The sequence below is a fragment of the Nyctereutes procyonoides genome, unplaced genomic scaffold, assembly GCF_905146905.1.
Source record: "Nyctereutes procyonoides isolate TBG_1078 unplaced genomic scaffold, NYPRO_anot_genome, whole genome shotgun sequence".
Classification (NCBI taxonomy): domain Eukaryota; kingdom Metazoa; phylum Chordata; class Mammalia; order Carnivora; family Canidae; genus Nyctereutes; species Nyctereutes procyonoides.
Window position 1 is genome coordinate 14,460,210 of NW_026575126.1, and position 24,542 is coordinate 14,484,751.

A 24,542-nucleotide genomic window follows, 5' to 3' on the forward strand; every position below is an offset into this window, starting at 1 on the left:
TTAGAAAGAGAGTTAAAATAAGAATTAAAAAAAGATTAAAATAAGAATAAAAAAGATTTCCACCAAGTTTCTTTAGAAGAATGAGTTCCATAGTTCACCTGAAATTATTCCACTCAGAGCATACAATCCTTTAAAGAACTTATTTACTACTTAAATTGAAGCATAATTGTAAGCTTCTTTGCTATGCTACAAATGGCATTTTTTTCTCATTAGAAATGCTTTGCTTTGAAAAGGTTTAAATACCTTTCATTCTCATTTCTGAGATCAGTCCCATAGAAAGTTTAATGTGGGTGAAATAACTCATCTTACCATTTACTATCCTAGAGTAAACATTAAGACAACACCAAAACTAAAAGTTCATAGAGTTTAATAAAAACATTTATGGTTAAGGGTAATTACACCTGCTTGGTTTTTTTTTTTTTTTTTCCCCTCTTCCATCAGAAAAGTTCCTTGGCTGCTTATTGCTCTTTCTTTTAACCAAAAGACTCCGGGGGTTCTCAATATACAATAATCACTTGTAAAATCTGGGAGTGGGCTGCCTCCAAAATGACTTGCAGTTACCCCTGTTACCTGGTATACATACTTTCGGGTGCCTCTGCTCCTTGGCTGTGGCCTGGATTTAGTGGCTAGCTTCTAACAAACAGAAACAGCAAGAGGTGATGGGACTTCTCTTCCAAATTCAGGTGATGAAAAGGCGTGGCTTCCTCTTGGGATCATTTATCACCTTCTGTGTCTTGGATAGCTCTGATATTGTGAGCAGATTTATGGGAGGCTGATGTGGCAAGGCTAACTCGTCTCCAGCCAACAGCCAGGGAGGAGCTGGAGGCTGCCCAGAGCCACAGGAGTGAGTTTAGAAGTATTCTCTCCCAGTCAAACCTTGATGATTGCCACCTTGGCCAACACCTTGATCACAATCTAGTGAGAGATCCTGAGCCAGAGGCACCCAGACAAACTGCACCCAGATTCCTGATTGACAGAAACTGGGAAATAAATGTTTGGTGTTTTAAGCTGCGAAGTTATGCAGCAATAGGTAGCTAATACAAGTTTTTAAATATATATATACGCATTTCTGAGTCCTTTCCATAATTTACATGTTCCTAGCTGGAACATAACTAAAGTGCCATCATACACTACAAGTGCAACAACCAGTTTTCTGGCGATATCGCCCAGGAGTACAATTAATCGCTCCATATTATTACAAGTGGATGCCTCCCCTCACTGGTTCATCAGCTTCTACGGGAATTTATGAACTTTCCTACAGGGTGGGGATCTTCGTGGTATCAAACAGTGCCTGAAACAAAGCAGGTGCTCAAGTAAACGTTTATAAAATGAACTGTGTCCCACATTTGGTCCACCCACTTCCAGCCTGCGTGCTCCACCCGTGCTTTCCTCTTTCCCCTAACCCAAAACTAATACTTCTTCAAAGCCCAGAACAACCACCACCATCATCCCCTCCATACAGTTCCTCTTGGTTCTCCATATACTCTCTGATTTGTTTCATCATTCCTAGCTAGACTTTCAGGTACCACATGTTTCACAGTCCTGTAGTTTCTCCATTAATCTTAACAGAATACTCAATAGCTGATGACAAGTCAACATGCTCACTCAAGCAAAGGTGGGTAAAGGAAAACAGCAATGGAGAAGAGGCAAAATATAGGAGTTCTTTAGAGAAAAGTATTTCCCTCTTCATCCCTCAAATCTCTGACACATCTACCAACTGAAAGAGAGCTCAGCAGAAACATAAGTAGTATCTTGATTACAAGATTTCCTTCACACAGTACATTTTAAGTGTTCTTTTCAAGTTCACTTGAAATCCAAACTTGAGAAGGCGCAATTGCCTACCTAATCAGAATTCTAAAACTTCAATCAAGTGTCAGAAAAGAATAGCTTTTCATTATACTGGAAAGTAGTAACATTATACCATCTAAGCTTCCAAATATTGCACAGGATTTGTCACAAAGAGCTAACTACTAAAGTCTTGGCTGAAATCTCACAAAGTTAGAATTACCAAATTGTCAGGCTAAGAAAATAAAATTCTTAACACTATCTTTAAATACTAGTCCTATCTTACAAATTCAGTCATGGCAATTAAAAATTGTTATCACCATATTTTAAATACATGTTATTACTCTCAAAAAGCAAATATATTACGATTATTTAAACTAGTACCCCCATCTATTTTTGTTCCAAAGGAGACTAGAGATCTTAATGTCATTATAAATACTCCCACTGCCTTACACAAAACCATTCAGGTGTGCGTCCAGTGTAGAAACTCACTAAATGCAACTTCTTAGAAAAATCTACCTTTTGCAAATTTAAAATCTAAACGAATTCATCTGAGTGGCATAATTTAACAGTATACTTTCCCACAGAAACAAATTCCTCATAACTTAAATGTGAATAAACAACTCACTGGCTGAAACTCAAAATGTGTCATTGTCTTCACCATCTGCTCCCTTTGGTTGAGTCCACGGCTCTGAGGACGGGCACTTGGGGAGCAGAGCATGCACAGTGCCAGCCAGCCTCACAGGCCTGAGCCAGACAGGCTGAGCCCACATCCTGACCAAGTCTCTCAGAGCTGGTGTCCTCACCTGGAAGATGACGCCATCTTCTTTGGAGGGTGGTTGTAGGTATTTAATGAGGTAACAGGTGATGATGAACTGAGCATAGTGTACCGTGTAGGTGGGGAACTGATTTAACAAACATGTGCCAGGCACTGTTTTCAACACTTTACATATATGATGAAACCGATCCTCATAACAATCCTACATCATTTCCTTTTTACACGTAAGGACATCAAGGCACAGAAAGGCTACCTGCCCCCTCCCCAGACTCCAGAGCCCATTCTCTTAACCAACACATGCTGCTGCTTCTGTGGATGAGGGGTTCGGGAAGCTGTACTCCTACCACCAATCTTCAACAGCCACCACTCACTAGCCCGTAACTCCAACTGGGCAAAGACTACACAAGATAGTGTGAAGCCACAAATTATGGCAAAATATTTCATGCGTGTCCTTTTGGGTTGAGGGATACAATCTCAGTGAAGCTCCAAGCCAGAATCTGCCATGAGAAAGCCACCCTCTTAGTAGCTCTGGGAGCAGGGAACTACATGCTGTATTTTAAACTTCTTACACACACCCTGGAAGCAACTGCTGCTGCAGTATGAGAAACAGTATGGTGCAATGGTTAAAAGCACCGGATCCAAAGTCAGACCACCTGGTTTCAAACCCCAATTCCACCACCCACCAAGTGGCCCTGAACACAAACCTCTGGACTTCATTTCTCTTGCTTGTAAAAGGAGAGTAAAAAAGAGTCTTTAGCCTCAAAGGATTATCATATGGGTAAGTAACACATTTAATCTTACAAAATTTATGCAAGTGCAGGGCTTAACACAGGGTCCTGGGTACATGGAAAGTGTTCCATAAATGTTAGCTATTATTAGATACTTTAGTAACTTGAAAGATTTCATAATATCTTGTTAAAAAAAAAGGTTGCAGAACAATATCTAACATGATCTTATTTGGTCTTAAAAAAAATCCACCCAAACTATAGGAGTATGTACATATAGGTATAAATTCTGCTCTATAAAGACACAAGTTTGTGTAAGAACAGAAAAAACTAGAAAAAAAACTTGTGAGAAAAGGGACTTTATCTTTTTCTTTATGTATTTATTTAATTATAACCCTAAACTTGGTAGAAGAGAGGGGAGAGACTGACTTTGATTTATAACTATTAAGATCTTTTCAAAGAATGTTCTTGGGACGCCTGGGTAGCTTAGCGGTTTAGCATCTGCCTTTGGCTCAGGGTGTGACCCTGGGGTCCTGGGATGGAGTCCCACGTCAGGCTCCCTGCATGGAGCCTGCTTCTCCCTCTGCCTGTGTCTCTGCCCCTCTCTCTCTTTGTGTCTCTCATGAATAAGTAAATAAAATCTTAAAAAAAAAAAAGACGAAGAATGTTCTTATTCTACCCACCTTCTATGACTCAAGCAACTAACAAGGTGTATTTCTCTCCTTCAGGAGAGCAGCATATGAAGTTACACAGGTACGTACTTATGCCACGCTATCTAATAATTCATTATATGTTGACTTTCTACTGCTAATGTTTTCATCTGTTTTGGTCATGGCTCCCCAAATGACTTATTAGTCGTTTTTATTGTTTGTTTTTTCAGGGCACTGGCACTTCAGGGAAGGTGCACAGGATATTGACAGAGCGCTAGACCAGGTGTCAGAGGCTAAGGTTCTTCTATCATTTCCTGAGCAACCCTGAGCTGCTCATCATTTCTCTCCTTTTCAGTATCCACGTCCATAAAATGAGGAGGTTGAACTAGATGATTTTAAAATTATTTTTAGTCTATTACCTGTTTTTTACATTTTTCATGGGACTTAAAATGGAGTACAGCTATTCATACCAAAATATTTTCTTTACATTTTTATAACAATGTGCAGTCTTGACAACCAAACATTTAGCCAATGAGATTCTACTCAATTCTAATAACAATTTATTAATCATAAACAATTTACTAGGAATAATTTAAAGCATTTTACATGTATTAACTCATTTAATCTCACAATAGCCCAAACAGTTATCTGTCCCCATTACAGATGACAAAACTGAGACCCAGAGTTTTCTTGCCTGAGGTCACACAGCAAGAATGTGACAAAGCCAAGATTCAAACCCAAGTAGTCCAGCACATTGAACTACTACACCCTACTGTCTTTATTGTAGGAAAGGAGGGAATACACAGTATGTGAGCTGCTTTTCCAACTGAACACACACACAGGTATTCATTTTTTCTACCAAGTCATCTAGAGACAAAATTACAATCAGTAATTATTCCAACTGAGTGACTGGGATATGAAATAGAAGCAGACAAAAATTAAATGTTCTAGCAATTCAAAAAAATTATTTTTGAAAAACCTAGTGAATATAGACCTCAAATTGTCAGACTTTCACTGAAATGCCATTCCCTTCTGTTTGTGCTTCCAGGTCACTGTGCATTAACTTCTACAGCACAGTGACACCTGGGTGGCTCAGGTCATGATCTCGAGGTTCCGGGATCAAGTCCCACATCGGGCTTCCCGCAGAGAGCCTGCTTCTCCCTTTGCCTGTGTCTCTGCCTCTCTCTCTCTCTCTCTGTGTCTCTCATGAATAAATAAATAAAATCTTTAAAAAAAAAAACTTTCCAGTGAAGATCTCACTGTAATGAAACTTCTCTCCCACCACCTAAACTGAGTTCCTGGTCTACTTACCTGGCATCATATAGTTTGTACTCTGCTTTGCCATGAGGTATCATAAATGACCCATCAGAGGATCCAGTAAAACATTTGCTGACAATGCAAATTCTCAAGTCCCACTCCAGCTCTAAAGATTCAGAAACTCAGGGAGTGGGACCCACAAATCAGTGTTTTAACAAAAACGCCCATGGGATTCTGATGCATCAAATTTGAGAACATGGCTGTACTCTATAGACTGTGCTTCAGTATAACTTAGTACTCTACTCTGCAGTTTAGAATATGGAATACCAAAAAGGAATTATTACCTAAGGGTGCTACAGCACAGATTTCAGGAATAATGTAAAAGTGTTCCCAATAACTAAATGACGGTTGAAAATAATAGTCCTAGAGAACGCCTGGCTAAGGCTTACTTAAACCTTGGAGGGTGGAGAGAACCCTCGAAAAAAAAAAAAAACAAATTTGGCAGGTGAAATTCATACATCCTAGTCACATACTCTACAACCTTGGAAGTTCATTTCTAGGTATAAATCGAAGAGAAACTCTTGCATCTATGTGCCAAGATGCATGAACATAAACAGTGACACTCTTGACAAATGCCAAGTAGCACAAGAGCAAAACCCTGGAAGCAACCCACCCATCAACAAGAGAAGAAATAAACTGGGGCATATATGCAAAATGGAGTACTATGCAGCAATCAGAAAACAGCAGTGACACACAATATAAAGGAAATTTCCAGCAATACTGAGTGGATGAATTTCAACATTATAGTAAGTGAAAAATGTATCAGAAAACAGGGCATGTAACGTAGTTTTTAACTGTGTATGTGTTTGGAAAACTCATAGATGCAGTAAAACTATGTTTTAAAAGATACCAAGGGAATGATGGATATAAGATTCAGTAAACAGGAGGTGCCTGGGTGGCTTTGTCAGTTAAGCAACAGACTCTTTGATTTTGGCTCGGGCCATGATCTTAGTTTAGCGTCATGTGATGGAGCGTGAACACTCTCTCGCTCACTCAAATAAAATCTTAAAAAAAAAAAAAAAAAAAAGGATTCAGTAAACAGTTGCCTCAGGTGAGACAAGAGGGGAAATGAGGGGGGCCCATAGGGTCACACAGAGATCATCGTCAAGGTCCTAGCTTTATGTTAGATGGTACTCCGTATTAAAACTAATAGATCAGGGCAGCCCCGGTGGTGCAGGGGTTTAGCGCCGCCTGCAGCCTGAGGTGTGATCCTGGAGTCCCGGGATCGAGTCCCACATCGGGCTCCCTGCATGGAGTCTGCTTCTCCCTCTGCCTGTGTCTCTGCCTCTCTCTCTCTCTCTCTCTGAATAAATAAAATCTTTAAAAAAAACAAATAAATAAAGCTAATAGATCAACTATTAGCTTTAGAGAATGTGTCCTGAGCCAAGCAATATAGCTAATTCTTTGTACCCGAAGTCTTTTTTTTTTTTTTTTTAAATACAGGGGTGCCTGGGTGTCTCAGTCAGTTAAGTGGCTGCCTTTGGCTCAGGTCATGACCTTGGGGTCCTGGGATTGAGGCTTCTCCCTCTGCCTCTGCCCATCTCCCCGACACTCGTGTGTGTGCACACGTGCATGCTCTCTCTTAGAACTTAAAAATATAAATTAATAAAAAAATAAATTAAAAAACATATACATCAAACAATTCTAAAGTCTTCCCAGTCTGGCTATGAGACACTACGAGTCCTGAGTCTGACACGTGCCAAGGCAGGGACTGTTTTGGGTCACAGAATTTAAAGCCAGTGACTCTCCCCCCTTTAAAAGTACAAAAACAAACAGTTCTGGCTGTAGTTTCAGAGGATCTATGAAGCCATTCAGATATGCACAGGATCCACAGGCAGGGAGGGAAGAACTGTAACTCCTGTACTAATTACAAGAAACGGTGGGAGAGACCAACTGTCACTTGACGTGGGTCGTCAGCTATGCAACAGGCCCAGAGCAGTAGATAGAACACTATTTTATCGATGGAAGAATCTGAGACTCAGAAAGATTTAAGTAACTTGCCCAGTTACAAACCTGAGAGGAAGGAATAAAAATCCAGCTATTTAATAATACGGAAAGAAAAAAAAAACTAGCTATTTTTGGTCCCCAAACCTCACAGATCCTGGCCTCCTCTTGACTTTCAACAAGTATCCCAAGTAAAAGATATAAATTCTGTGGGCTCATCTCCTCATTATAAAATAACAGCTGGGGGATCCTTGTGTGGCTCAGCAGTTTAGCACCTCCTTCGCCCCAGGGTGTGATCCTGGAGACCCGGGATGGAGTCCCACTTTGGGCTCCCTGCATGGAGCCTGCTTCTCCCTCTGCCTACATCTCTGCCTCTCTGTCTCTTGTGAATAAATAAATATTTTTTAAAAAATAACAGCTGATGATGGGGTATATTTATTGATGATTTCTAGGATGTCTTCTTGCATTTATAGTCTACATCTTAGGTGTAGGGATATTTCTAAAACTTGGATACAGAATAAAAGAATGTTGAAGGTGCCAACTTTTAGATAGGAAAGTACAGAAAAGCAAATAATCTACTGGACAAAGGACAAACTCAAGGCTGAGATCTTTATAACCTAGACTAACTCTGAGATAAAAAGCATATGCAATGGCATCTTGTACTGGCTACTAGCTACTCATTAAACTCTATACATGATTACATGATTTTAAATTCATATATAGTGCTGTGATTCCTTCAGAGCAATACTCTTCTATCAACCTTCTCCCACCATGATGTTTCCAAAACACTAAGGTTCCATTTTCAGCAGCCCTGGCACAAAAATATTATACCTAACTAAGGCAACTAATGGTCAGGGCCTGGCTGATGGACTTAGCCAAGACAATGAGAATTGTGAAGGACAAATAAATACTTCAGTAGTTGGACTGACAAACATGCTGACAAATATACAAAAGGGAGGTATGTATATTCTCTCGTGTAGAAATTGGTCTTTGGTACTAGACAGATTAAGTCTCTTAGATAAAAAGAGAGGAGTAAGATTAATAAAATTGGGTTTGGTTAAGTATGTAATGATAATGAGCTCAGTGTTGAACGTCCTGGGTTTAGAGACGCCCTCATAGGACATTCAAAAGGGGATAAACTCTAGGGTTTGGAGATCAAAGAGCCACGGCAGCTTTGTGAGTCATTAGCATGTAGGTAGTAGTTGAATTCATAGAGAAAAAAAAGGTAGCAGAAAGAACCCTAAAAAACATCAACATGTAGCAGGTAAGTGAAGGGGACCTGGATATAGGAGATAAAAACTGGGGTGGACTGTAGGAAAGCCAAGGGATAAGAAACTTTAGAGGGGGTGATGAACAGCAGCAAATGCCACGAAAGAACAAGATCTGAATAGAAAAATATGGTGGATTTGGTGATGACGGACTTTACAACCCTGAAGAGTAAAAATGAAAACTGGATTTTAGAAAAGTAATCAGCAAATAAGGAGACAATAAATCATTTGCTCAAGAAGCTGTTTCACAGAATGTGAGAACAGACTTCTTTAAATGTGGAGAGGCTTTATTAGATGCTCACAGATCCACTAGCAACTCAAGAGTTAATAGAGGAGCAATGTTAATATTACTGGCTAACTGGCTGTAGTTTAATTTCTATTTAAAAACTTATTTTTAACTTGCAAGACAGGTTCTGTCTTTTCTCATCTCAGAATCCTACACTGCTGGAACTTGATTTTTTTTTTTTAATGGCCTTTAAGACACTTAGATTTTGTACTGCCTTTATAATTTTGTTATTTCTCTTACCACATTGCAAGTTGCTTGAAAATGGAGCGGTAACTTACTTTACCTTTGCATCCCTATTCCCCTAATCTTAAATTACTGACTTTGGTGGAAATACCCTTCAAAAAAAAATCAAATATAATTCCCCTGAATAATACCATTTAAAGGTTCCCTAGCACCTACTGGTCAAAGGTCACAGCCCCGTTCTCTAACCTTATCACTAATATACCGTACCTGGCTCCAACAACAACCAATCCACTGGTACTTCCTCAACAGTATATTGGGCAGAACATGACACCATGCACCTATCAGGTCAATTCCTTTTCTTTCATCAGGACACAGCTAGAATTCTCCTTTCTAAAGCCTTCTCATATTTGCAATTTTCATTTTCTATTTTTGCTCTCTCCCTTACTACACTGTTCATTTCCTAAAAACAAACCCGTCAAGGAACACTCATCTTGTTTCTCTTCAGGCCTGGCAAGCAGCAGCTTGGTAAGTGTTTATTAAAGCATAATTCAGTACATCTGTTGGTACCATGTATACCATTGACCTGCTATCAAAAGAGTAAAGACTTTAGGTTGTTTTCCATCAGCAATAATGACGAGCGTACTTCTCTAGTCCATCTCACCTCATTAACTTGTGAATTCAAGATGAGCATGTACCTTCATTACCAGCTAATCATAATCACCATCACCAAAGACACAAAAAAGCCCCTCAGAGTATCAAAAGCCTTTGTCCTGAGCAAATAGTCAAAACAATAAGACATATTCACAATTATTGTAAAAGATACAAAAAAAATCACTTAAAAAGCTTTGAAATGGCTCCAACTTAAGAATGTGAAGTGAATTAAAACCACACAATTCTCAAGCAGTATCTTTCACTTTTTTATCTGTAGGTGCTACAGATAAGACACTACACACAGAAGACACTCAAATGTCGACCTTAATAAAACCTGTGTCATATCCAGCTTTGTCAAAGAGCAGCTAGGTCAGGTTTTTGGAGAAGCCAAGAATATAGTTAGTCTCTGTGTTGGCCTTCAGGCTTTTCACAAATCATCTGAACAGTTAACGATGTAGATTCTCATACAGCGCCTCGGCTTGTCTGGAAGGGAATGTGCTTTAACAAGTCTTGTCACAAGGCACAATGTGTTAGGAGGAGATCTTCACATTTCATCCTACAATAACCGTCTTTGCAGTCATCTTCAAGCTGCTCTACCCATGTTACTTAATGCCGAGGCTTTTTTATCTTCATTGTACAGACAGGGAAAGAGAAGGGAAGGAAGGGATAAGACGACCTAGCTGAAGAGGCCCTACAACTCACCCAAAGAGCCTTCATTTTCACCATCAACTGCTAATTCTCTTTTCAGAGAACCATTCTGTTTGAGGAACTTTCAGTCACAGCAAGCAGACCATAGGGCACACTGGCCATTAGCTTTTGCTGGTTTAGTTCGAATGAATAAGCTAAGCTTCCTAGGCCTCTGTGTTATCTGATAGCTCTGGGAGAGAGAGGCCTTTGAATGGATTAACTTTTGCTGACTGAATCCAAGTTCATAAATCTACCTCTAACTTCTTCTAAATTTCAAGACCTTGACTTAAAGTCGAACTCCATAGGCATTTTGGTCTGTCTCCAGGTCGCTCATTCTTTTCAAATTTCATTCAGTCTCTTAAATGTGTCAAGTCACACCTATACCTTTCAGTTCAGGATCAAGGCTATCAGAATTCTCCTCTACCTAAAGAGGAAACCAATCCCTCCAGAGCCACGCAATGTTCCCAGGCATCCATCCTGCACAACCAACTCTGGAGACAGACTCTCATCTGTGTAGTTAGGGAAGCCCAGCAATTTCAAACTCCAGGTGGCTTCCACTCTTAACACTCGGGATCCACTCTTGGAGGAGTTCTCCTCCTAATCCTCTCCCCAAGATGCTCCCCACCCCCAAAGGGAAATCTCCGTCCTCTCGGATTCCGCCAGAACTACATCGGCGGCGGCAGCGCTGCAAGAGGACATTCCGGCAATCACAACCATGCCCCCCCCCCTTGAAATGCGGGAGCGATCTAAAGACCCTCTCGTCACATGTGCCCATTTCCTGGGCCCAAGTGACTTGCAAAACAGACCCATCAGCAGAGGCTCGAAAGCGGGGACAGGGAGCTCACGATTCGGTTCACGGTTCTTTACCGCAGAGATTCTCCACCACAACGTTTCCACACTTGCCTGCCTTTTAGATGATGTAAGCTCTTCCCCTTGACTCTTAACCAGCTCTCTCCCCTGCGGCGGCCGCGGGCCCCTCCGCAACTCACTCTAGGGGCTGCCTCTCGCCGCTCGCCCCACCAAGCCCGCAGCGCACAGCCCGCGCCGGCCTCCCCGCCTCCCCGCCGGGCGCCCGCCGCTCTCCATCCCCCGCAAGGCTCTGGGCTCCCGGTCCCGAGCCGCCACCTACCTCCCGCCGCCGCCTGCAGGCAGGCCGGGGCCGGGGCCGGGGCTCGCCCGCCTCCTCCAACGGCCCCAACGGCCGCGCCGAGCCTCTCGCCCAGCAGCGGGGCGCCGAGCCAGGTGCCGGCGCTCACCTCCGCGCCCGCCCTCGGCTCCCGCGGCCCGCCGCGCGCCCCCGCCCCTCTGCGGGCGGCCGCGTCACAATCCCCGTCGCGGGGGCGGGCTCTCACCGTCACGGCCCCCGAGGGCGGCGGGGACGCAGCGCGCTGTCCCAGCCCGGCTGGCGCAGCCCGGGGGCCCGCAGCGCCCGCCCCGCCCCGCCCCGCCCCGGGCTCCCGCCCCGCCCCGCCCCGCCCCCGCCCCCGCCCCCGGCCCGGCTCCGCCCCGCCCCTCGGGCCGCCCCCTGCCGCGGCAGGTCCGCAAGGTTCCCACCCCGCCCCCGCGCCGCCCGCGCCGCAGGCCCCGCCGCCTCCCATTGGCTCCGCCAGTTGCTAGGCGATGAACAACCGCGGCCTGCATTGGCCCCCGGAGTCTCCCCCCACCCCCACCCCCCACCCCCCACCCCACCCCACCCGCGCTCCAAAAAAACCTAGAGAAAAAGAAATCCTTATCCCCGGGGCCGGGGCCGGGGCCGGGGCCGGGGCGGGATGCGGGCGCAGCTGCGGCTGCGGCACCTGTTACGCCCCGGGATTCACCCGGCGGGGGGGGCCCTGCGCCCCGCCCCCTCCCACGCCCGCAGAGCTGGGGCCCCGGGCTCCGAGGGGGAGGCGGGTCGTGGTGGCTTTCGGGCGCGCGGTCCGGGCCCCAGTGAACCCCAGCACCCACGACGGAAGCAAAAGTGAAGCTCCCAGCAGACCCACGTGCTCTGGCAAAAGTGGAGAAATACACCGAACATAGGCACCCAGAATTAGGTCAGGCCCAGGGGGAGGGAGGTTCAAGCGTCGGGAATCGTGGATGCAAACAACTCAATCTGGGGAAAGCTACGTGTAAAAAGTGGGGCAAAGGAACGGACCTGGGCAGGAGGCAGCGAGGATACTACCATGGGACTGGTCGGCCGCAAGCTTATGCAGAAATGTCCCACACCCACTCTGCGAAACATGTGCAGAGAGAATGCTGCGCCCGTAGCCGGGGTCAGATCCGCCCCTCCTCTACTCCGCGTCAGCCTAAAATCCTCCAGGGAGGCCAAGGGGCCAGAGAAAGGAAAGGGATCAGATGGTGAAATCGCAGGCACAGGAGCTGAGTCATAAACACAAAGATGTGCTTTGATGGATTTTGTTTTTACTGAAGCCAATGAGTTTACTCCGGAGAAATAGGTTTGGTATTTTAAGGAGTCTCCCGAGAGCACTTTGAAACCTAAATAGTATGAGACAAAAACAAGAAATATTAACAATGAAGAAAGAACAAGGGAGGAAGTAGTGCTCCCACCCACCACCACCACCCCCGCCCCGGGTTTACACGCACAGACTCCCAATCCTGGATGAAAGATCGGGGCGAGAAAATGAGCACGCCATGGGGACAACTTCAGAGTCCAATGAAATCCTCCCCTCTGCTTTTGGCCTAAGCCACCAGGAGGCCAGCTAGATGCTGGTAAGGATAGGTAAATGACAGCCTAGGAGCCAGTTAGGGCCCTTCGTCCTAAAGACGCTATAATAGCGCAGGGCTAGTGGGGAGGAAGAAACCCATTAGTACCAATGATTACCTAACTCCCTAACTTAGGCTACTGATGGGGGCGGAAAGGAGTTACTCGTGCTGCCAGGAGGGGTTTTGAAATTTCAACTCTCCACCCCCTCAAAATTCCATACCCCTTCCCATCAAACAACTTCATGTCACAGTTTTTTCTCGACATAACAAGGCTTCATTTTGACCACTTCCCCTCACAATCAAAAATGGAGTGCTCACTCTTCAATGGGTAGAAGAATTGAGATCAATCAATTCAATGAGTAGCTTCTGGCACACCCTATTGTGACCTAACCACACACAGGGCTGGGTTCTAAGAAGGTTTGGGTAAGGCTGAGGTGAGCTCTGGAAAGTTCAGACCCTTCCCCACCCCCAAGGATGAAGCAGATCTTTCTGAATAAAAGAGTAGTTCTCAATTTTTTGGTTTCAGGGAACTCTTTCCTCAAAGAGCTTTTGTTTATATGGGCTGTATCTATTGATATTTATCATACTAGAAATTAAGACACAAATTTAAAGTGTTTACTTAAAAAATAAAAATGACATCTTAATATACTTGGCACATTCTTATGGAAAATAACTATTTCCCCCCAATATAGTAAGCAGTGGCATGATTTTAAAATTTGGTAGATTTCTTTAATTGTCTGACCTAACGGAAGGCCATTTGATTTTTATATCTGCTGAATTCAATCTGTTGTACTATTTTAGGTAGTCTCCACTACCTCAAAGAGAATGGCAGTAAAAAGGGCAAATAACATTTTATCATTATAATTAAAATTGATTTGACTGCACACTCCCTGAAAGGGTGTTGGCAATCTCCCCTCTCCCCACCACCCCTGTCCCAGGGTTCCTAAGATTACACTTTGAGAACCACTAGTCTAAACCTGTCTTGATACTTTGTCCCCCTTTTTTGGCCACTATTTTAGGAGCTGAACATGTGACCTAATTCTAGTGAGTACACAGTGGAAGGGTATGGGACTTTGGGGGAAGGGTTTTATCCCTGAGAACCTGTAATAAGTCTTTTCCTTTCCTCTTATCTCAGCCATTCTCCAGTGAGCAAGATGTGTTTGTAGCTGTTGTGGTACATCCCACAATAGTGAGAGAAAAGCAAGAAAAATTAAGGAAAAGCAACCTAGAACCCAGACATCCCCGAGTGGCTATGTTAATCTACCCTGGCTCTGCTGGCCTCTAGACTGCTCACATGCTTGTGCACTGATGTATCCTGAGGGCCTAAAACAGTGCCTGGTACTTCATTATTGGTGCTTAATACTTAATTTGGTGAATAAATAAACATCAAATGAATGTTTGTCTCAAAGTAATCACCTTGGCAGGCTGTATATATGACATATTCCATTGATGCTGCTCAAAACATATCACATCAGTGTAGGCACTGGATTTGTTGAGAACTCTTTCTTGAAGAAGAAATCTGAGTTTTGGAACAACCCAAAAGTTGTTCAGAGCCAAATCTGATGAACACATTCTGGAGCCATGTTAAAATGCCAAACTTGTGTTTTCCGACTAAGTTACTACATTGGGTAGATAGAGAAAGGTCAAAAAACAAGATTTGTTTGATTTTCTAAGACAGGCAGTAAACTGACTCTGAACATAGAGGAAGAATTCTAAAAACATACACCAATAACAAGTTGCATAAAAAGTGTGCATATATATATATATATATTTGAAACTATACGTTTGTGTGTATGTGTGAATGAATCTCTTCCAAACTGTCTGCAGACTTCTTGCCCTATGACATCAGAATCTTTCAAAACTGAAAATCAGATCCTTTCTCCCCTCTCTCGCATTAAGAACCTTTCATGGCCTCTCATTTTACTTAGCATGAAATTAAACTTCCTACCCAATCATACACACATGATCTGGCCCCCAGCCCCTTCTGGAAATCTCACTTTGGCACACAAGGTGCCAGAGCCACAGCCATCTCCTTCTTGGTCCTCTGGCCCCTTCGAACCTGTCATTCAGTCTGCCTTGAAGGTTCTTCCCCCACCAAGGGTTTAAACTCTGATTCTTTTTCATCATTCAGACCTCACTTCCATATATAAAGTAAGCTTCCCAGGCCTGGTTCTATTTGTTTCCTTGTTTCCTTGCTTATGGTCTGTCTCCTCCCACAAGAATGCAAGCCCCATGAAGACCGTGACCTTGGTTGCACTCACCACTGCAGCCCCAGCCCCTGCATGTGGGCACTGCAGGGTTGCTAGCCAAACTATTAATAGTGAGATTGGGAGGGAGGTAGATAGTAGGGAAGGAACATCTGCTTCACATTTTATTAGCTTCTGTTATACCTGAATTTTTACAAGTATGACACTGTAATTTTAAAATATTTTCATTTCACTGAAATACAGAGACTGATTTTAGTATAGGTATTAAGTTAATAATCCACTCCCTATTTACTCATATGTGAGCCTTAGAAACCAGTGTTGCAAATACCACAGCAAACACTTAGGTCACACAGCTTCTACGAATGTGTATATTAAAATCTGAATAGTAATGGACCAATTTATAAAGGCTTTCCATTGTGATTCATACCATCTGGATTATTTCAGTAACAGCAACAATTTCTGGACCTAGAGGAGAATATTTCTTGTCAGAGCCTGTATGCTGTAACAGATGATGGGTTAAGTCACTTCTCCTTCATGGCAACACTTTTATTAACTCTGTGTTCTGGCCAGGACTACCTTGGGGGCGGGGGGGGGCAGGATGGATAAACAAAGTTTTACTGGATATTGTATTAGTAACTCTCTTATCCATGGCCTCATTTTATTTACAAGATCAAATTTTTTCAAAGATCTTATTTACTTATTCATGACACACACACACACACACAAACAGGTAGAGACATAGGCAGAGGGAGAAGTACGCTCCCTGTGGGGAGCCCAATGCGGGACTCGATCCCTGGACCCCGGACCCGCAGGCATGCCCTAAGCCAAAGGCAGACACTCAACCCCTGAGCCATCCAGGTGCCCCTACAAGATCAATTTTTGATCTGACTTTTAAAAGGTGGCTTTTTATATGGCTAGACATGGCTCCCCTAGCTATCTGACTGAATCTCTGCATCATGCTGCATTTCTGAAGATGATTCATTTCTGGCCAATCCCTTTGGGTTTTGGCCAGTAGTAGTCCAGCTTGGAATGACAGTCCTGTGCCACTTACAAAGTGCTGGCTGAGTTTGCAGGAAAACAGACCACAGCAATTCCCTTTTCCTTTCATCTTCACTGAGGTGAAAATTTCCAGAAAAGAAAACTATCTCTCCACATTGCCTGCTCCACCCCACCTTGCCACATACAAACACACAGAACAGCAGACATCAGACACACAAACACACAGAACAGCAGACAGCAGACAAACACACAGAACAGCCAGATCATCTTCCAGGTATTCCATTCTTGGTGCTTTAGATTTTTGTCTGGTCTGCTAAGTGTTCTGCTCTAGTGTTTTTTTTAAAGGGTTCTTTTTTGAGCAAGAATGCCAGATGAATTTTATTAAGCTCTAACACTTTGGTTTCCAACTCCCCATTTGTTCTGAAATGAATCTGTTAATTTTCAAATATGCCATGCAAAACTCAATTAGGCATAAATCACTCAAACTATTATAAGATACTATCATATATAGGTGGTAAGGTATCAACCAGAGTAGTTCTCAAAACCTCTATTTCTGGGAGAGAAGCATACTTCCTTTAGTAAATGCAGCAAACCCACATGTAACACACACGAGCGCACACAAAATAGGCAATCATTTTGAGCATTTTGAGCATGAAGAGGGACTGTCCTAGATTCTAATGTAAAACACATAGACCATGCTAACACAACTTGTTATACGAACTCATCTTCTTCAGTATCCAGTCATACTAAATATAATGATTTTTATATTTTTACTGAGAACTTATGGGGTCTTACCACATTGCATATAACACTTCACTTTTTAAAAACTCACCAATCAATGAAGATGTGGTATATATATGTGTCTGTGTGTGTATGAATATTACTTAGCCATAAAAAAAATCTTGCCATTTGCAACAACATGGATGAATCTAGAGAGTATAATTCTAAGTGAAATAAGTCAGAGAAAGACAAGTCAGAGAAAGAAAGACAAGATTATAATTCTGTAATTTTTTTTTCCAGAGAATTTGGCCCAGGACCTTGCCAGTACTGTTTATTTATGGGGAGGGCTATGGACCTGGGATGCCCTCAGGGCTGCATGCAATGGTGAGTCTAGGACCTTAGCTCCAGCTCCGTTATTCTGGGCTTCTTGCTTCACTCGCCCCAGAAAGGCTGAGGCCAAGGGCCAGGCACCCTGGAGGAGTCAGCTTCACCCAGACATGATGTGTTTGACAAAGGTTTCATAATTGATACAGCCATTGGCATCCTCTTGTTGCCATTTGCAACAACATGGATGAATCTAGAGAGTATAATTAATTCTAGGTGAAATAAGTCAGAGAAAGTCAGAGAAAGAAAGTGAAATAAGTCAGGGAAAGTGAAATAAGTCAGTCAGAGAAAGACAAAGCCATATGATTTTACTCCTATGTGGAATTTAAGAAACAAAACAATGGAAAAAAAGAGACAAATCAAAAATCAGACTCTTAACTATAGAGAACACACTGATGGTTACCAGAGGGGAGGGAGGATGGGGGCTGGATGAAATAGGTGAAGGGGATTAAGAGCACACTTTTCATGATGAGCACAGAGTAATGTATAGAACTGTTGAATCACTATATTGTACACCTGAAACTAATATACACCATATGGTAACTATTGAAATTAATAAAATAATAACAAAATACAAAAATTAAAAGTTAGCAAGCATACACATCTCCCATTGGGTCTCTCCTTTAGCCACCTTGTTTTTGCTCACTGCCCTCACCCCATCCCCTCTAGTACATATATGAGCACATGCACAAAACTAACCTCACTGACTACAGTGACTTCTAAACCTTACTCAGAGCAATTTGGCTCATTCTACTTTTCTAAACTTGCAAATTTAAACCCAGAGCACTGATCAGTCAACAAAAGACCCTCCAAGGAAATGAGGGGAACTATAAATGACCCCAAATGCTTTTTAGTGATAGTGAAACCTATTTAAAAACCACAGAGCACAAAAATCCAGCATTCACTTGAACAGTTCTAACTGATTTAATTCTGCACCAACGCACCCTTTTATTTCACATGGTCCTAGTCTCCCTCCAACTTATTTGAAATTTTCCTCAATGGTTCAATGAATATTTATTGAATGATTACCATGTGCCAAGCATTTAGGGATATAAGGTCCCTGTTCACAAGAGGAACTCAGTCTCCCAGGAAGACACAACAATGACAGTCTAAGTATTGTAGGAAAGAGGGAGCGTATACGAGAAGATCTCGGGCTGAAATACTAGCCCACCCACCTGGGTCCATGTTGACATTGCTGAGCTCCCAAACCGACCTGAAGCTTCCTTCCTATGGACATTCAGTTTAGTAAACAATAAATGTTTTGTGGTTTAAGTAACTACTAGTTAGTTACTTGCAGCCAAAAGCATCCTATCTGACAGTACTCAAATAAAGTGACCTGAGGGTATTGTATTTCATTTTATTGGTACAAATATGCTCAAGTCACACAAGTGGAAGCAGTCACATGAGCCAAAAAGTCAGTGAGAAATGAAGTATAGGAGTTATTTACAAAGGACTGATTGAATGGGATAATTAAAGAAATGGGGAAAATGTGGAATGGTTTCTGTAATTTGAATTATAAATATATATTTAGGATATCAAAAATTTTCTGAATGTCTCTTTACTAATTTAACTGGTCCAGAAAAATTAAAAGCATATTGATAAGTACAACTTTTCACAAAATGATTTGCTATTCTGAAATTTACTTGCTTTATGTTACAGAAATTTTTCTGGAAAAATCATTATGTAAATAACTTAGAAATCAAATCATATTCTAGGCAGCCTGGGTGACTCAGCGGTTGAGCGCCTGCCTTCAGTCCAGGGCCTGATCTTGGAGACCTGGGATTGAGTCCCGCGTTGGGATCCCTGGATGGAGCCTGCTTTTCTCTCCGTGTGTGTCTTTCATGAATAAATAAATAATTTTTTTAAAAAAAGTGTTAAAAAAAACAAATCATATTCTAAAGGTTCTAGTGAAACCAGATATTTCAGAGAAAATTATGATAAATTTTTTTGGATGGCAAACAACATCTTTATAGAACAAATAATCTCTTTAACATTATCCATCTTATGAGATCATATTTTAATATGCTGGATATATCCTTACACTTTTACCTATTATCATTTAAAACCTAGACTTGGGGTGTCTGAATGGCTCAGTTAGTTAAGCATCCCAGGGTTCTGAGACTAAGTAAGCCCCATGTCCGGCTCCCAGCTCAGCGGGGATCTGTGTCTCCCTCTCCCCTCTGTTCCTCCTCCAACTGTGTGTGCGCGCACCCGCGTGCTCTCTCTCTCTCTTCTCGCTCACTTTCTCTCTCAAATAAATAAAATCTTTTTTAAAAATACCAAATAAAACCCAGACTTTTGTATAAGTATTTTAATTAAGAGTCTTCTCTAATATGAATCATAATACAGAAGGCTGAGTGTTGCAATCAACAAAATACTCATATGTTTTTATTCCGCAACTAGCATTTCAATTTTACCTAACTTTTAAAGATCCTTTTGATTTCATTATTTGTATTTTGTTAGGCAAAGTTTCTTTTCCTGCATTCTCAGAGAAGAAGAAATCTGGAGGCTTGGTTCCTGATGGATTTTATTTCCTGCTTTATAAATCTCTATCAGTGATGTCATCCAATAATTGCTCAAGTTGAAATATAGTGGAATAGAATCCTCTATATGTTGGGTAAAATGCCCACATCAAATTTCAGATGTGAAAAACTCTGATATCAATTAAAATATGGTACGGATTTAAAGCAACAGCTTAAGACTGAAAATCATACGTGAATCGGCCTGTCCCTTTAAAAAGAAAAGCAATCGCATTTTGGTTGCTGAGCTCTCTTGGATTTATTTTATCTTAGCAGCTGTTCCTGAAGTCGATGTTATTCAAATGAGGGGTTTCAAGCTCTTTGTTGTGTTTTTCAACTTATGGTATATGCTATCAAACATAAGACCCAAATTTAGAATGGGGTGGGGACAGGGGACAATTAGAAATACCAAAGAAATAAAATAATATTGAAAAAGCCCTCTAAATTTTTATTTAGCAAAGATAAAACCAATGAACATGATCTGCCTGAGGCCCCAGTTAACAGTAGCAGGGCAAAACCCCCAAACCTCTAAGCACCAAAAGTTGGATGATATATTTAGTAATATGTATACGTGTAGGGGGGAGGGGAGGTGTCCTGGAGGGAAATAATGGAGCTTTTCTGTGGTTATGGAAGATGAGAAGAGAACATACCAAACACTTTTTATTCCATGCTGCAAATATGCATATTATAAATTTTGCCTAACATAAAAGCTGCTCTTTGACCTTTGAAAAATAACTTTACATCTCATACACTTTCTTTTTCATTTATTTTTGTGACACTTGCGTTTGGAAAGGCAGCATGGCCTGCTTGTTAGGAGTGGAAAACCCTAAGCAAGAATATTCCTTCAGCCACCTATTTGCTGTGGAAACTTTACTTTTCACTAATTTACCAATTAAACTGGTTCACTTCGGTAATAGCAAAGTATATATCAAATTTTAACTTACTCAGGAGTTATCACCCTCATTCTCATGTCATATTTTATCATTTCTCAGTATTAAGGCCAATGATTTACTGAGTGGTTACTACTTGTCAAGGATTGTTCTAAGTGCCTTGCCTATGAATTGATTTAATCCTCACAACAACCCTCTGAGGCAGGTATCATTATTGCCTTTATTTCCAGAAAGAATTAAGCAGGAAGAGGTTAAATGATTTGCCCAAGATCACACAGCAAGTACATTTCAGAGCTGGGGTTCACAGGGCTCTTCCCCTAACCACCATGTCATCACCAACCTGTTAGGATCGCCTTACTCTCTGTTGCTGTCCAATCATTTTTGTTCAAATGCCTGCTGATTAGTGAAGAATAATTTTTACACTGGGATAACCACCCTCTCTGCCATGTACATGAAGACTCTCCAAGTGGTACAGAGTATGGACAGTTTGAAGGGACTCAATTCCACGTCCTCAATGTCTATACTTTCCTAAAATGTATCTGCCTGAGAACAGGCTGGTGGTCTCTTTTCACCCGCTTCCTGCAATTGCCATTTCACCACTTAACAAAAGAAAGTCATTCTCACAGATCCTGCTCCTTCCTATGGTATACTGACCCCAGGTGCAACAAAGGGAAAATTAGAAGCTCATGTTCATGTTGAGAAAGAGATGTCTATGATGAGTGGCAAACCAAACTGCAGCCTGATAGAGTATTAAAAATAATTCAAATGACAGATCATCACATGACTTTTGGCACATAATGGAGAATTCAAAGAACTGAGTAATACCACTACAGCAAATTCCTCCCAATATTCCTGTGAACAAAGTACCTCAGCATTTCTATCTATACAAACAGCGTCAAATGCATGAATAGAATTGGAGCAGAACTCAGTAATACACTCAGAATATAAATAACATTCATCCTCAAATCCCCTGGAAAGGAAAAAGCTCCTTCCATTTCATTAACACATGCATGTCCAATAAAGCCTTATGTTTTATGTTTCAAGGTAATTATCAATTTGTAATAGAGCCACCATTTGATCAATTGTGTACTACTAATGATTTTAGTGATAACACCATCCAGAGACATTTTTAACACCTAGAAACTAGAGTCACAGGGGGTAAAATGATGTAAATACGTAGTTAAAATACCCACTAGGCAGAATGATGTAATGATCAATAAAAATTTTTAAGCTTGATACCATTCTGTGGGGGAAAATAGACTGAAAGTACAAGTTCAAGAAGAAGGAAAAATGTAAATTTTCCAACTGTTTTAAAGAAGGGCCAGCTCATATATATTTAAATGAATAAGGTTGGGTAACAAATTCCTGTGGGATTTAAATTCTTTGGGATATATGTAAAAAGACCTAACAACTTTATTTTAAAACATCATGAATTGCAATACATTGGAAATCACACCCTTTGCAAATGATGAAAAACTACAGGCGGCAACATAAAAATGTGAGAAGGATACAAGTTTTTCAAAAATCTTCCAGGGAGGTAGGTGAGCACAAAGTTTGAAGATCACTCACTGATCATGAGGTCCCAAAAGATCTCCCTAGGGTACTTAAACTCTGGTCCAGGTAATCACTACCATTTTACACATAAAAACAGGACTGCTATGTAAAATAAAATGCCTTTGATCACTGCTCTTATCCCCTGGACAGTCAGCAAATAAATGCTAACAAATGAGAATTGAAAATACCACTTTGAGTTGACACAGGCACTTTTCTCTATGCTATTGTTTCATCTCTACAGACACTGTATACAGCTATGCCTACCATACTATGTGTTTGAAGAAAACATAACATAAAACACAGCTTTTAAGACCACATTTAAGATAAAGAAATGTATTATAAGATTTTCCTGGGAGGTCTGTCAATATAGGCCTGGCCTATGAGCTACTTAGGTAATATGATTTCTTTTTTTTTTAAGATTTTTTTTTAATATATTTGAGAGGGAGAGCATGAGTGGGGGAGGAGCAAAGGAAGACAGACAAGCAGACTCTGAGTGGAACTCAGAGCCTGATGTGGGGCTCCCTCCTATGACCTTGAGATCACCTCCTGAGCCCAAACCAAGAATCAGACACTCAAATGATTGAGCCACTCAGGTGCCCCAGGTTGTATGATTTCTAAAACCAAACTTATGAGCTACTTAGGTTATATGATTTCTGAAGTCAAATTTAGGACCCATGACCTGATACATAAAAGTGTTGGAGGTTAAACCAGAAGTTTACTGAAAATGAGAAATTTCCTGAAAATACAGGGCCTCGGGTCAAATAAGTAGATATAATTCACCGTGTTCATTATCTTAAAGTCTTATAATTTATTCTAGTGAATCATTTATTCTCTAGCTCTAGAATACATAATTTAATTCTATATATATATTATAATCTATTCTCTAACTCTCCAGAGACCTTGGATTCTTATTTTACTCTGCTACCAATCCTTAATATATAACATATCTTGGCCTAGTTTGATCATTTGTAAAATAATCAGGATTATTTCCATATCTTTTATTTCCCTTCTACAAGGAAATTCTATTCATTCATTAATTTAACAAACCTTTACCTAAGCACCTGTTACGTACCAGAGCTGTGCAAGATGCCAGAGATTCAAAAGTGAATTAAGACCAAGTCCCTTTCTTCCAGGAGCTTCTAGGCTATGATAGCATTAAGACTGCTTAATTGTTTGAGATGATTATGATATAGAATGATAAACACTGTGCTGCAGGAATGTGAAAAGCACAATGATAGCTCAATGGAGCAAAATGTCCAGGTGGGGAACACTTCACATAGGAGAAAACACATGTATCATTTTATGGTCTGTTGATGCTTTAAATTTTTAAAAAATTTCATTACTTTTAAAGGTGAGCAATGCATTAATATAGTAAAAAAAAAATAAACAAAGGGGTATGCTATGAAAGATTCCCTTCTACCTCCCACCCCCACCCTATCTGGCTGCCCAGTTTCCTTCTCAGAACAAATAGGATTGCCTTTTTCTTGTACCCTCTTTCAAAGATTTGAACTCTATTTTATTTTTTTTAATAATAACTTTTTTTTATTGGTGTTCAATTTGCCAACATACAGAATAACACTCAGTGCTCATCCCATCATGTGCCCCGACGGGCACTGAGGGGGGCACATGAACTCTATTTTAAAAGAATGAATATAGGATAATCAAGTGAAAAAGAGGCCCTGAGCATTGCAGACAAAGAGAACAGCATGTGCCTGTGGGAGATGTGGGGCCATTAGGATGCAGGACAGAACAAGGGTCAGCTCCTTGAGGGGCGTTCCCATGCTAAGAAGTTTGGATCTTATCTTGAAGCTTTTAGAGTGGCCCTCAGTGGATTGAGAGCAGAGTAGGTACCTGATTAAATGAATGACTTAGAAAGAACACTCTGGCAGAGATGTGGAGAATGGACTAGAGAGAGGCAAGATCAGAGAGAGACCCGTTAGGGGGCAACCATAATACCCCGGGAAAGGAGTAATGAGGACCTAAGTCAGGACAGAAGCAGTGGGGATCAGAATGGGGCCAACTCAGTCTGTTAAGAAAGAAGCATGGACAGCACTACTGGATCCATTAGATTCCAACTAATTTAATTCTTGCTCTCTCCTCATCTAAGAGTTGCCTGAGTCAAGTTCTGAGAATAATTAGAATTAATTATCCCCTCCCTTTTAAGCTGCCACCAGGGTACCCCCATCTTGTCTAGATGTTTATCTTGGTGACCTTGAGATACCCAAGCTTCCCAGGTCAAATTCACCACTCAAATCATAATCCCCACATGGCTCTGTCACCAGAAAAGTCACC

At 41.5% G+C, this 24,542-nt stretch overlaps 1 protein-coding gene across 5 annotated transcripts in view; it reads right to left on the reverse strand.

Moving 5' to 3' along the window:
- Positions 1-11,695, reverse strand: part of SSX2IP (SSX family member 2 interacting protein) — a 40,386-nt gene extending 28,691 nt beyond the window's left edge. For 3 of the 5 annotated variants that reach the window (XM_055340717.1, XM_055340716.1, XM_055340714.1), the window contains exon 1: positions 11,404-11,547. The gene's annotated coding sequence lies outside the window, so the exon portion shown is untranslated. Of the gene's footprint in view, positions 1-11,403; positions 11,548-11,626 lie in introns of those variants that run through there. The other 2 variants (XM_055340718.1, XM_055340715.1) reach the window with 2 other exon arrangements.
- Between the last annotated feature and the right edge of the window lie 12,847 nt (positions 11,696-24,542).